We start from the raw sequence: 14,175 nt of genomic DNA, 5'->3' as shown, positions 1-14,175 counted from the left end.
ATACAAGTTCTCCGTCTGCTTCCCGGTACACCAGCATGGGGTCGGGGTCAACCACCCATGGTGTCACTCATCTTAAGGTGGCTGGAGGCCGCGCCGCGTTACCGCTTTCTCAGAGCTTGAGCCACCCTAAGCTGCCTATTGTCGCTTCCCTTCGCCATTCCCCAGCCGGCCACGGTCAACTCTAAATACATCCCTGGGGTAAACTAGCGTCCAGTAAATCGACTCGTTTCCGCAAAGTTTTCATGTCGTGTGAATTACTTTAAACCGTCACCCGACATTAATTATTCCATTACGTTCATACTATACCCTCTACGAGATGCATTGTGCCTTGTCAGTCATTTTGTTCAGCCCTACTGTTCGCTCAACATAGCCCCTCTCTTCAAATCAATTTTGTAGTACAGGTTGGTGTTACCACTTGTGGTGCAAAATTAATATCTCCATAACTGGTAGTTTTTATCCGTTCGTGTGAGTAGTTACCTAGGGTACCTGCCTTCAGTGACTGGATTTACTGCTAAAGACGTGGTCATTATTTAGTTTAATTTTACTTTAATCTCTGCCAATTCCTGAGACAATTATTGGTCAGAGTACTCAAAAGAAAACTACAATTATATTACAAGGACACAATTCGCAAAGGGCAAATACACATGTTTAAGCACCTCTGTGCTTGTCATTTGAATGGCAAGACCCACAATTATAACTTAAGATCCATTCACTCTCAGTTATCCATCCCTACTCGACTTAAATTCCTAAAAACATACATGAACAATATTCGTGTAACATTTTGTGAAGTTGATAGTAGTTGCTCTCATTAAATTATGTGTGAACCCCCCTTTGACATTTTATAAATAAAGGTTTTTTTGTCTGTCTCTGGACGTCTATATTGTGGATGGTGTAAGTGTCATCTTTACACAATTCAACAAGGTCTGGCCCAGTCCAGTGTCTGGATTGTGTACACACATGTACTTATATATATATATATATATATATATATATATATATATATATATATATATATATATAAACACAAGAAAAATGACAAGAATCATTATGTATTGAGCAACCACTGTTGTGTATTTGTAACAAGGTATAAGTATGAAATCTTATTCTAACACAAAAAGACGTGGCATGACAAATAAATGACGTTTTAACAAATGGCACATTTTTAAAATCATCATGTGATGTATCTGACCCCAGGAATGTGTCAATAAAGTTTCCCCTTCCTGGGACAATGAATTCACGGTGTTCTTATTTTAATTTCCAGGAGTGTAGTTTGTGCTGCTCTAGTTGTTAGTTCCAACCTTAACGTTAACATAGGCAGGTGTCAGAGTTCATTGCACTCGCGTGTGGTAAATTATAGGTTGTGTTATCAGTTAAAGTTACTCATACCTAATTTCTTAAACAAGAATGTTAATCATTCTCTTGCCTAATTAGGCTGGCTGCCCGCACATCTGCGTCGTGTCGGCAGCGAGAACTGCGTCGCTCAGTGTGACCGTTGTAATACTTTCAGTGGTAACGTACACTCGCCATTAAACTCCTTTACTCTCTAAACAGTATAGCTAAGTAAAATATTATTTGTTACTGTTTAAATGTTTACGTAATTCTGACTTTCACTTCCGATAAGCCAATTCCATTAGGTACAGTAGGTTCAACATAACAAAATTCCTCTCATTGGGTAACACTGCTCTGTTGCTGTATACCATAATTACTCTAACAAAATAATTATGTTTTGCAAACTGCCTCCAGCTTTGAGGTTATGGTATAGCAGTAGCGGACAGGAGTGTTATACGTGGCTTTTCCGTGACAGGACCTTGTTCCGTTGTGGCATAGTACGTAATAAGCCAGACTTGTTATTTGATTGTACAAGCTACGTAAATGCTGCTGCAGTGTTATAAAATGACTGGAACGGTCGAGAAATAGTTCGAAAATGCTTCTATGAACCCCGAGCTTCTTAACTGTGGATTTCAAGAACAGCCGTGTAGATGGTGGGCAACTTAAGCACGGAGCACGTGGAACGGCGGGATGTATTCTTATCCATGCACTTGACAGTAGGTTGTAAACCATGGGTCCAGACGTTCGTCAGCTTCCACTGGAGGACAGAAAATGACACTAGCGTTACTAACAACATGCGAGATGAAATTTGGGCAGTCTTGTTTGGAGGTGGCGCGAGGCCGGTGTTTGCTCCTCTCTTCCTCTGTCACTGGCGAGGTCGCGCCACCGCCGGCAGGATCAAATGGCGGGCAGCCGCTTCCCAGAGCGGCGCTGACGCAGCCGATCTGCGTGCAGAGGTCTGTGACGTCACGTAATTAATGACGACAGCTAGCCAGCCAGCCCGGCCGAGCGCCGCCACCATGGCAACCGGCGGCGGCGGTTCTCCGCTGGCTGGCCGCACATCTGCGTCGTGTCGGCAGCGGGAACTGCGTCGCTCAGTGAGACCGTTATAATACTTTCAGTGGTAACGTACACTCGCCATTAAACTCGCGATAATGCCCAGGCGACGCGGTACCTCCGTCTCACCGCTATTTCATGTCCCGTTTAGGGATTCGTTGCACGGCAATATTGGAGGGCGTGTTGTTGGCACACAAATCTTCCATCCGTTTATTCCAGGTTTCATAACCGGAGCCAATATTTTCCCTTCCAGTTATTGCTTCTACAACCGCGGAATCTTCAATCCCGAGGTTGTTGTATTAAATATTCTCGGTGCACTTTACGGCAAGAAAAAGGAATAAAAGTGAGATAGTGTTAATACTTTCATCCTTCTTTACCTCCTATGCATTACTGCAGATGACGTGTCACTGAGCACACTTGTACTGTGCATGCAGTACACGTGAGGTGCCTAGTTGTTTCCACTGCCCTGTGTGGAATACATAAGTTCTTGTACACTTCACTAACCTGCTGTCTTCATGATGATGATGTCCCCAGCGCAGAAAACAGCACGCAGGTCGTGGATTCTTTTTCTTGAGACTGAAATTAACTTCGCAAGGAACTGCTGCTACGAATAAACTATAACTCATTTGGGACGCCACTCGCGTTTTTATTGATATAAACACGAGAAACTATTCTTGATCACAACGTATTGAACATATCTTTCCACAGTCATTATATCTGGCTAAAATAACATGAAATACATCCTGCCACAGACAACATGTCTGTCTACTGGAACCGTCAGAACTGGAGAATAAAATTACATGAATCAAATACTACTACTACAGACAACATGTCTGTACATAGCTACGGTCGCAACTGTAGCAAATAAAATTGCATGAAACAAATACTCCTATAACAGCCAACATGTCTGTCTACTGGAGTGGTCAGAACTGGAGAGCCGGACTGCCAAGCCAGCTAGGCGTGACCCGAACGCCACCGAAGTGCATCGGCAGTAATATCGTCAGTCTTCTGTTTTAGTAATACTTTGATTTTAGTAATTGTGAAATGACTGATCGATAGCTGCTTCTTGCAGCTCCACTGCCCTGGGAATAGCTTCCTGGAGCCTAATATGATACCGAGCGAGGTGGCGCAGTGGTTAGCACACTGGACTCGCATTCGGGAGGACGGCGGTTCAATCCCGTCTCCAGCCATCCTGATTTAGGTTTTCCGTGATTTCCCTAAATCTCTTCAGGCAAATGCCGGGATGGTTCCTTTGAAAGGGCACGGCCGATTTCCTTCCCAATCCTTTCCTAACCCGAGCATGAGCTCCGTCTCTAATGACCTCATTGTCGACGGGACGTTAAACACTAACCACCACCGCCACCACCACCACCACCTAATATGATGGCTGAATAAGCCAGAAATATTACAACTTGTCGCGGTGATTCACAGCGAAAACCAATACTTTCGACAGTTCCCACATCCAACATCTGTATTACAGTCCAGAAACCACATAACTCTGTGTGTCGGAGGGGGGTTAGTCTTAAACACTTTTAATTTTCCACTTCTCTGTTCCATTCGCGAATAATGCGTTGGAAGGTCAGTGGTCTACAAAGTTCGATGTGAACATTAATGTACCTCATTTCCTGGTCGTTGTCAGTTCGTGAGTCGTATGTGAGAGGAAATGAAATGTTGTCCGATTCTTCTTCAAACTTACCCTCTAAGAATTTCAGCAGTAACTGCTAAATTTTAGCGTCGGCGGCTGAAGGTTGTTGAGAATTTCTGTAACGCTTTCGCGGCAAGTAAACGATCCCGTGATGAGGCGTACTGTTCTCCGTTGGAACTTCCCTATCGCTTCTGTTAATAGCACACGGTACGGGACATAAACTGATGAGCAGTCCTAAACAATAGGTCGTAAAATTGTGCAAGTCACTCCGGTCGTGAGTGAATTTCATTCCCTGACGTCTGTTATCAGCGGGGCATCTGCTCTTGCTACAATTACCTTTACGTGCTCATTCCACTCTAGGTCGCTTAGGTCGGTTAGTCCTAGGTATTTCACGGATGCTACTGTTTCCCGAGATTTTTCACGAATAGCATAGTTGAGGAATAACGGATCCGTTCACCATTGTTGGCTTTATGTTACATATATTTACATTTAGGGCGAACTGCCCATCCCTGCACAATCATTGATCCTCTACAGCTTTTCTATTGCGGTGCTGCCACCTTCTCCCACACAACAGTGTCTTTTGCAAACAGACTCGTGGTATTTTCAGCATTAATGTTGTTATACAGTGATCGCGACTTACTGCCACTGTCGCCAGTGAGAAGATGAAGCTAACTGTTCCGCAGATGTTCCTCTTTAATTTATACGGCGTATCCTAGAAATGCTCTGCCAGACTTCGAGTGTTCGTAGAGGATGTCTTGAGTAACAAATCGAGGACAGTGACCAGAAACTTCATCCAACGACGCTGCAGAGCGTCGAAGTTGCAGGCGCCCCAGCGCCTGCCAGTAGGCCAAACCATCGCCAGCAAACGTGACTTGTAGGCTGATGGGCCGTAGGTGGAACGTCTCGCAATGTTATTGTTATATAATGATCGCGACTTATCGCCACGGTGGCCAGTGAGAAGATGGATCTGCCTATGATTGCGTAGGCTTCCGCGGCCAGAGTCAGTCGACATAAAAGTTTTCTGGGTTTGGTATCGCATCATAATGTAAAAACTACAGCTGTTGGAGAGAAACCAACAGACCCAGGAGAATGCCGCTGCAATCGTGGCCGAAACGTTGGTTTTCCTCCAGCAGCAGTAGTTTTTACATTATGAGGCGGTACCAAACCCAGAAAACTTTTATGTCGATGGATCTACCTGTTCCGCAGACAGACTTTATCTGCTATGAATGGCATTCTCTCTTGCCTCGGAACATGAGAAGTTTTGCAGACAGGTTTCCATCTGAAATTTCCTGGCAGATTAAAACTGTGTGCCGGGCCGAGACCCGAACTCGGGACCTTTGCCTTTCGCGGGCAAGTGCTCTACCAACTGAGCTACCCAAGCACGAAAGGCAAAGGTCCCGAGTTAGAGTCTCGGTCCGGCACACAGTTTTAATCTGCCAGGAAGTTTCATATCAGCGCACACTCGGCTATAGAGTGAAAATTTCATTCTAGGTTTCCATCTCTGGTTTTTTCTCCTGCACACCGAAAAACATTGGAGATTTTTGACGGGTTCCAGGAGAAAAATTAAACTGCAGGTGGAAAGCTGTATCCGAAACCGTCATCCACCGAGTCAACAAACAATCGCATTCATAAGAGACAATGCGTGTCTACAAATCGGCTAGTTCCACCTTCTCCACTGGAGAACATGGCAACCAGTTGCGATCACTGTATAACAAACGGCACTGCGAGACGTTCCGCTTACGTTCTGTCAGCGTATGAAATCACGTTTGCTGCCGAAGGTCTAGTGGCACGCGCCGGCGTTTGCAAATTCGACGCTCCGTAGCATCGTAGGACGGTATTTCCGGATGCGTGTTCCTATCCTCGATTTGTTCATAAAGATACCCTCTACAACCTCTGGAGGTTTGTCCCAACAATTCTCGAACGCCCTGCATAGAACCAGTAAGGGTTATGTAACAGTTCAGTGGGATACGACTGGAACAAAAATGGTTCAAATGGCTCTGACAAGGAAACCTCCTCATCGCACCCCCTCAGATTTAGTTATAAGTTGGCACAGTGGATAGGCCTTGAAAAACAACACAAATCAATAGAGAAAACAGGAAGAAGTTAGGTGGAACTATGAAAAAATAAGCAAAATATACAAACTGAGTAGTCGATGCGCAAGATAAGCAACGTCAAGGATAATGTGAGCTCAGGAGCGCCGTGGTCCCGTGGTTAGCGTGAGCAGCTGTGGAACGAGAGGTCCTTGGTTCAAGTCTTCCCTCGGGTGAAATTTGTATTTATTTTCGCAAAGTTATGATCTGTCCTTTCGTTCATTGACGTCTCTGTTCACTATAATAAGTGTAGTGTCTGTGTTTTGCTACCGCACCGCAAAACCGTGCAATTAGTAGACGAAAGGACGTGTCTCTCCAATGGGAACCGAAAACATTTGATCGCAGGATCATAGGTCAACCGGTAATAATTGTCTGAAAACAAAAAATTAAACTTTTCACTCGAGGGAAGGCTTGAACCAAGGACCTCTCGTTTCGCAGGTGCTCACGCTAGCCACGGGACCACGGCGCTGCGGAGCTCACATTGTCCTTGATGTTAGATATGTTGGGCATGGACTACTCAGTTTGTATATTTTGCTTATTTTTTCATAGTTCCACACAACTTCTTCCTGTTTTCTCGATTTATCTGTGTTCAGTTTTTCAAGGCCTATCCACTGTGCCAACTTATAACTAAATCTGAGGGGGGGTGCGATGGGGAGGTTCCCTTGTGAGCACTATGGGACTTAACTGCTGAGGTCATCAGTCCCCTAGAACTTAGAACTACTTAAACATAACTAAACTAAGGACATCACACACATCCATGTCCGAGGCAGGATGCGAACCTGCGACCGTAAATGTCGCGCGGTTCCAGACTGTAGCGCCTAGAACCGCTCGACCACTCCGGCCGGCACGACTGGAACAACCTGTACATCTGCCGATTTTGTTCCGTTGAGACTAACGTATTGACTTCTGTCTACAGAAAAGTCCTGAATTCAGTCATAAATCTGGTCCGATACTCGGTGAGCTCGTATTTTTCTCACTAGACGTCTTTATCGAATGCCATCTGTAAGTGAAGAACACAGTATCAGACAGGACTACTTCGTCTATGGCATTGTGTATTTTATGTAGGAACAGAGCGAGTTGTGTTTCGCATCATCTCTGCTCACGAAATCCATATTGGTTTATATAGACTATATTTTCGTTCTTCTGAAGTGGCATAGCATGTGAGCTTACAACAAGTTCCATAATTCTACAACAGATTTATGTCAGCAGTATAGGCCAAAAATTAGGTACATCAGTTTCATGGTCCTTCTTGAAAACGGGAATGATATATTCTTTTTGCAGTAACTTGGTAACGTTCATTGTTCCAGTGACCCACGATGTACTACTGATAGGAGGGGAGCACGTTTATTCGCACCAACCCTCTAGAATCTCACAGGTATCTCATTCGCTTGAGATGCCTTTACACTTCTCAGTTGATTTTCCATTCCACGATCACTTATCTGAAACTCTACCATTTCGGCGTTGTGATAAGAGGAGCCGCATTACAGTTCTTCACAGTGAAACAATTAAGTTAGTACTGAATTCAGTATTGTGGGTTCTTCCGTGTCATATTCTGTTTCTATGTTTCTCCATCAGGAAAGCATAACAATAATGTAACTAACTGATGTAGTAGTACCCCTCACGACTACAGACTACACTGGCACCAACAGTGAAACGTCACTCGCAGCGTCATTTTTCCATCGTGAAGGATGCCCCTACGGAGTCTGGCTCTCTCTCTTCATCTCAACTACGCTTTACACATCGAGCAGATCATCTACTCCACTCAGCGTTCAAGTGAAAAAATATGCACTGAGGTGATAAAAGTTCTGGGATACCTCCTTTTGGCCGGCGTACTGCAGCAATTCAATATGGCACGGACTCAGCGTGTCGTTGGGAAGTCACCTGCAGGAACACTAAGCCACGCTGCTTCTATAGCCGTCCATACCTGCGAAAGTGTTGCCAATGCAGAATTTTGTTTACGAACTTATCTCTCGATTGTGTCGCATAAATGTTCGATGGGATTTATGTCGGGCAATCTGTGTGGCTAAATCATTCGCTCGAATGATCCACAACACTCTTAAAATCAATCGCGAACAATTGTGGTCGTGTGACATGTCGCATTCTCATCCGCAAAAATTCCGTCTTTGTTTGGTCACATGAAGTCCGTTAATCGCTGCAGATGGTCTCCAAGGAGCCAAATATAACCACTTCCACTCAATTGGTTCAGGTTTCACGGCTTCATTATATTTTCCTGTCACAGGCATTTCCATCACTGGTGCATGGTTTTGGAGTTCAAGCTCGAATTCCCAGCTTATGGAGCTCCCTGCGTATTGTTTTGGTACTGACAGGATTCGAGACTGCGACATTCAGTTCCAAAGTGACTTCGGCAACTGGTTTCCTCTTATTTTTCGTCACAATCCTTTTCAGTGAGCTTCTGTCACGATCACTCAACACACAGTTTCACCCATGTTGTGACTTAGCATATGATGTTTTTCCAGTTTCACTGTAAGCGCTGCCTCTTGAAACACCAAGCTACATTGGTTGCAGAAGCGTGCATAATACGAGCAGCAGCACTTTTCCCACGTTCAGCTCACTTAGCTGCGACATAACGCCCTCACAACTACACGGAACACTGTTATGACCACCACTGACGGGCACATTTCACAGGTGCCACTCGTGATCAGATACGACAGCGCAACCTGCAGGCTTGGATAGAATCTTCATCTGAGTTTTAGCATGCGTTTGTCATAGCGTTTCCTCCAACCGCTGTAAATACTGTGAAAGCAAAGTCCAGAGCACAGCGAAAATCATCGTATTTCGTAAGGGTGCTCAAACAGTCCATGGAATGATTCGAATCAAAAAACGTAAACCCACATAATGAAAAACACTGCTGTCAGTGACGCGTCTCGAAGTCTTCAGAGAACAACGAGAACTGCCGGACAAGTGCGGCGCCGTAGTGTTTACGGACAACGTCGCGCCAGTGGAGGGGCCGTGTGATACGCCAGCAGAGCCTTCCGTGGGAGGACGGTCGCTGTACAAATTCCGACTACCCCTGTTCTGTTGTCCACATTGATACTGGTGCTGGCTGGGGAATCGGAACTACTATTGGATACTAAAAGCAGAAAATGTAAAGCTATGCAAATAATAATGAAATAGGTAGTCTCTGGCTATCAAGTGACTGTTAGTAGCAGGGCAGAGGCGGGATCAGTGCACATTGTGGGTTGCCTACAATGCGGGCAAGAATACATTCAGGGACAACCCTATTTCTCTCTTTTCATTTACAAATCCTTTTCTTCTGCTAAGTGGATTATGACCCCCAGCGATAATCCATTCTTTGACTGACATGACCTTAACCTATTGTTGTGCTAAGTGGATTATAGCCCCCAGGGGTAATCCATCCTTCAGAGAAACCCCCACTCCTCTCCTCCTCAACCTCCATCTCCCCATCTGGCAAATCTCCTTGCCAATACAAGCACACTTTTGATATCAGTTTCATTGATAATTAACTCAATCAATTAATTTAACTCTGCCCTTATGGAACCTCACCAGTACAAGCACGCTTTTGATATAAATTTTATTTACAATTAATTAACCCATCCCCCTCTGAGGAAACCCCCAGCCTTCCTTCTCCCCTTCCCCACCTTGAAATTGGTGGGAAAAGGGGAAAAACACGCGATTGATTGGCCATCCACAGCTTATGCACCAATACAGACATATACAAAACAGAATAAAGGCATTGCATCCGAAGAATGCAGGTGACGGATCCGTTCAAGTACAGTGTTGTTCTATACTGTACTAGCAGGAAAACAGTGCTATGGCTCTGAGCACTATGGGACTCAACTGCTGTGGTCATAAGTCCCCTAGAACTTAGAACTAGTTAAACCTAACTAACCTAAGGACAGCACACAACACCCAGCCATCACGAGGCAGAGAAAATCCCTGACCCCGCCGGGAATCGAACCCGGGAACCCGGGCGTGGGAAGCGAGAACGCTACCGCACGACCACGAGATGCGGGCGAAAACAGTGCAATTGCGCTAGATGTTGAGAGCTGTACTACATTTAAAGCAATTTTAGAATATGTGACGAGAAGTTATGTCATGATCACGTGGTCAGAAGTGACATTGATAAAATTACGAAAAATGACAAAAAGTACATATAACCTGATGGAAAATAGGTCAAAATGTGGGGAAACTTGAGGGAGTACTTACATATGTTCTGCTTGATGGAGGAAAATTTTTGTACATAGGAACAACTACGTTGCAGCAAGATGAATACGAAAATGGTTGACATGGAAGCACTGGGAACCAGGGAGACAGTCATTTTTCGTTTACAGCAAGACAGATAAGTGTCCTTAGCTAAAGAGCGTTGTATTACCAGCTGTGGCACTACAATATATAGCTACGGAATGAATCGCGTGTTTGAGCCTGTGGGGGACATTTTAGCTTTTTTAAGCCCTACCAAACAATATTTATAATGTGCTTCTCTATACTCTTCGCCAATCACAACCTTGCTGTGTCAGCTAACAAATGTCTTAAAAACAGTTGCTATATGCTTTGTTTAACAACATTCTACTGTATGTCTATTGAGGTAATAGTGATACATTCTAGTTGACTGCTGTCTTTGATGCTTTTCTGGAAAAGAGAACCATCTGCCTTTAAACTGACTTGCATCTGCGTTAAAATATGATAGAAAGATAATGGGGTGGTCAGTTGAGATGGGGTTGTAATGGAACCTGATTTAATGGTAGAATTATAATGCATTGTAGAGGGAGATATAGCTGCAACCATTTGTCGTAAATTTAACCATTTATTTTGCGTTGTTTCCTCGGGATGTATCAGTTCTGTGGCATAACCTGTGGTCGAACTGTATATACACTCCTGGAAATGGAAAAAAGAACACATTGACACCGGTGTGTCAGACCCACCATACTTGCTCCGGACACTGCGAGAGAGCTGTACAAGCAATGATCACACGCACGGCACAGCGGACACACCAGGAACCGCGGTGTTGGCCGTCGAATGGCGCTAGCTGCGCAGCATTTGTGCACCGCCGCCGTCAGTGTCAGCCAGTTTGCCGTGGCATACGGAGCTCCATCGCAGTCTTTAACACTGGTAGCATGCCGCGACAGCGTGGACGTGAACCGTATGTGCAGTTGACGGACTTTGAGCGAGGGCGTATAGTGGGCATGTGGGAGGCCGGGTGGACGTACCGCCGAATTGCTCAACACGTGCGGCGTGAGGTCTCCACAGTACATCGATGTTGTCGCCAGTGGTCGGCGGAAGGTGCACGTGCCCGTCGACTTGGGACCGGACCGCAGCGACGCACGGATGCACGCCAAGACCGTAGGATCCTACGCAGTGCCGTAGGGGACCGCACCGCCACTTCCCAGCAAATTAGGGACACTGTTGCTCCTGGGGTATCGGCGAGGACCATTCGCAACCGTCTCCATGAAGCTGGGCTACCGTCCCGCACACCGTTAGGCCGTCTTCCGCTCACGCCCCAACATCGTGCAGCCCGCCTCCAGTGGTGTCGCGACAGGCGTGAATGGAGGGACGAATGGAGACGTGTCGTCTTCAGCGATGAGAGTCGCTTCTGCCTTGGTGCCAATGATGGTCGTATGCGTGTTTGGCGCCGTGCAGGTGAGCGCCAGAATCAGGACTGCATACGACCGAGGCACACAGGGCCAACACCCGGCATCATGGTGTGGGGAGCGATTTCCTACACTGGCCGTACACCACTGGTGATCGTCGAGGGGACACTGAATAGTGCACGGTACATCCAAACCGTCATCGAACCCATCGTTCTACCATTCCTAGACCGGCAAGGGAACTTGCTGTTCCAACAGGACAATGCACGTCCGCATGTATCCCGTGCCACCCAACGTGCTCTAGAAGGTGTAAGTCAACTACCCTGGCCAGCAAGATCTCCGGATCTGTCCCCCATTGAGCATGTTTGGGACTGGATGAAGCGTCGTCTCACGCGGTCTGCACGTCCAGCAGGAACGCTGGTCCAACTGAGGCGCCAGGTGGAAATGGCATGGCAAGCCGTTCCACAGGACTACATCCAGCATCTCTACGATCGTCTCCATGGGAGAATAGCAGCCTGCATTGCTGCGAAAGGTGGATATACACTGTACTAGTGCCGACATTGTGCATGCTCTGTTGCCTGTGTCTATGTGCCTGTGGTTCTGTCAGTGTGATCATGTGATGTATCTGACCCCAGGAATGTGTCAATAAAGTTTCCCCTTCCTGGGACAATGAATTCACGGTGTTCTTATTTCAATTTCCAGGAGTGTAGTTGCACATTCTGTGTGTGACTTAGAGCACAATCTACCTGCGTTCATGTACAGTAGTCCCAGAGGACTTCCAGCCTATTTGATATGAAACATATCCCTCGATCGAAAAACTGTTTTGTTCCCCCCTCTAGACAAACTAAGATTTATGCGACGCACTCCATTCTCCTGCCGCATCTGGTACATAAATCGAGTCTTCTGTTTCACATAGGCACAAAGTGACTGTTAATATTCTTTTCATGTTCGTCCTGTGCAAACTGTATTCATGTGGATATCAGCTAAAGGTGTCCGCGGCTCGTGATCTTGCGGTAGCGTTCTCGCTTCCCGCGCACGGGGTCCCTGGTTCGTGGGTGTTGTGTGTCTTTCATCACCATTTCCTCCTCATTCACTCGCAAGTCGCCGTAGTGGCGTTAAAGAACTTGTGGAGCGGCGGCCGAACCGCCTCGTGACGGGTGTCCCGGCCACCAATGCCATACGCTCGTTATTATCATTATTATCAGGTAAAGGTAAGTCTTAGATTTTTAAGTAGGTTGATGTAACAGATGAACAAATATTCTCGTGGCAAAACAAACTCTGGGTGAGTATGCCAGCAGTATGATCATATAAACATGGAAAACTGTGAAAAAAATGGGAAAAATGACAAAAAAATCGGTAAAATTCCAGGACAACTTTGGAAAATCACGAAAAATTGATTTCAAATACGTAAAAATTGAGGGAAACAGGATGAAATACGTCAAACTGCGAAAATTTATTAAAAATATGGAAATTGACGCAGAATACATGGCATTAGTGAAAAATTCCATGAAATGAGTACTGAGCAAAATGAATATAATTGCGCCTCCCGAGGAGGAGCGTAGACTGATAGTACATATACACACCTTAAAGTGGCATTCTAGAGATACAGCATCTGGGTGAAACAGCAACATTATCCTGCACATGACTTCTCTGTGCAAGAGAAAGGTTACCAGGGATGTGGTGTGCTGCGATAAGATTGTAACATCTCTCTAGCTAATGATCGTGATATTTATTTCCTTATACCCTCATAAGATGTCACTGCAGAACATGTATGTAGTTTGGAGACGCACTGTAATGCAGTAGCAGAATCCTCATCTATCTTCCAGTTTCTGTATGATGTGGACTCATCCTTTTTCCCAATAAGAAACACCACGGTAACTGCTCACACAGTCTTTTCTACTTGTTTGTGTTGCAGGATAAAGCTTCGTTTGGCGTTGGTCTTACACATCGTACATACTGGGCAGAGCTACAATAACGTGTACTCATTTCCACCAAGTGGTCAAAACACAGTGTTGCCGCGCTAACTCAGCTAACCTTGTTCCTCCACAGGATGCAGACGTCTTAAATATAGCACTGTGTGACTTCTATTCAGTTTCGGCTTAAATTGGAGTAATATGAAAAGCGCCAATTTGCTTTTTTATGTACACAATAAAAGTAATAGTGTAGAGCGAAAGCAAACTACTGCTTTTCATTTATTATAATGTTGTTCTACCAAGAATCGACCGAAGATTCTGTTAACATTAAATTGCAATGATCACATGGACAAATCTGCAGGGTGGGGGAGGTTCAGAGACTGAAGAACAGTTGCGAGAGGCAGAGGGACTGTCTAAAAACTACACTGAAGTTTTGCTGTATGTGGTCCTTAGCAGATGGGGTCAAAAAAGGTGACTCATTTCAAGATATGAGAGTGGGAAGAACATGATTTACCAGTGGCTGTAATTATTAAAAGACATCGCTATAGGATCCAACGCAAGTAAGTGGTTGAATG

Source organism: Schistocerca nitens, chromosome 4 (assembly GCF_023898315.1).
Source record: "Schistocerca nitens isolate TAMUIC-IGC-003100 chromosome 4, iqSchNite1.1, whole genome shotgun sequence".
Lineage (NCBI taxonomy): Eukaryota > Metazoa > Arthropoda > Insecta > Orthoptera > Acrididae > Schistocerca > Schistocerca nitens.
This window is presented reverse-complemented; position numbering follows the sequence as displayed.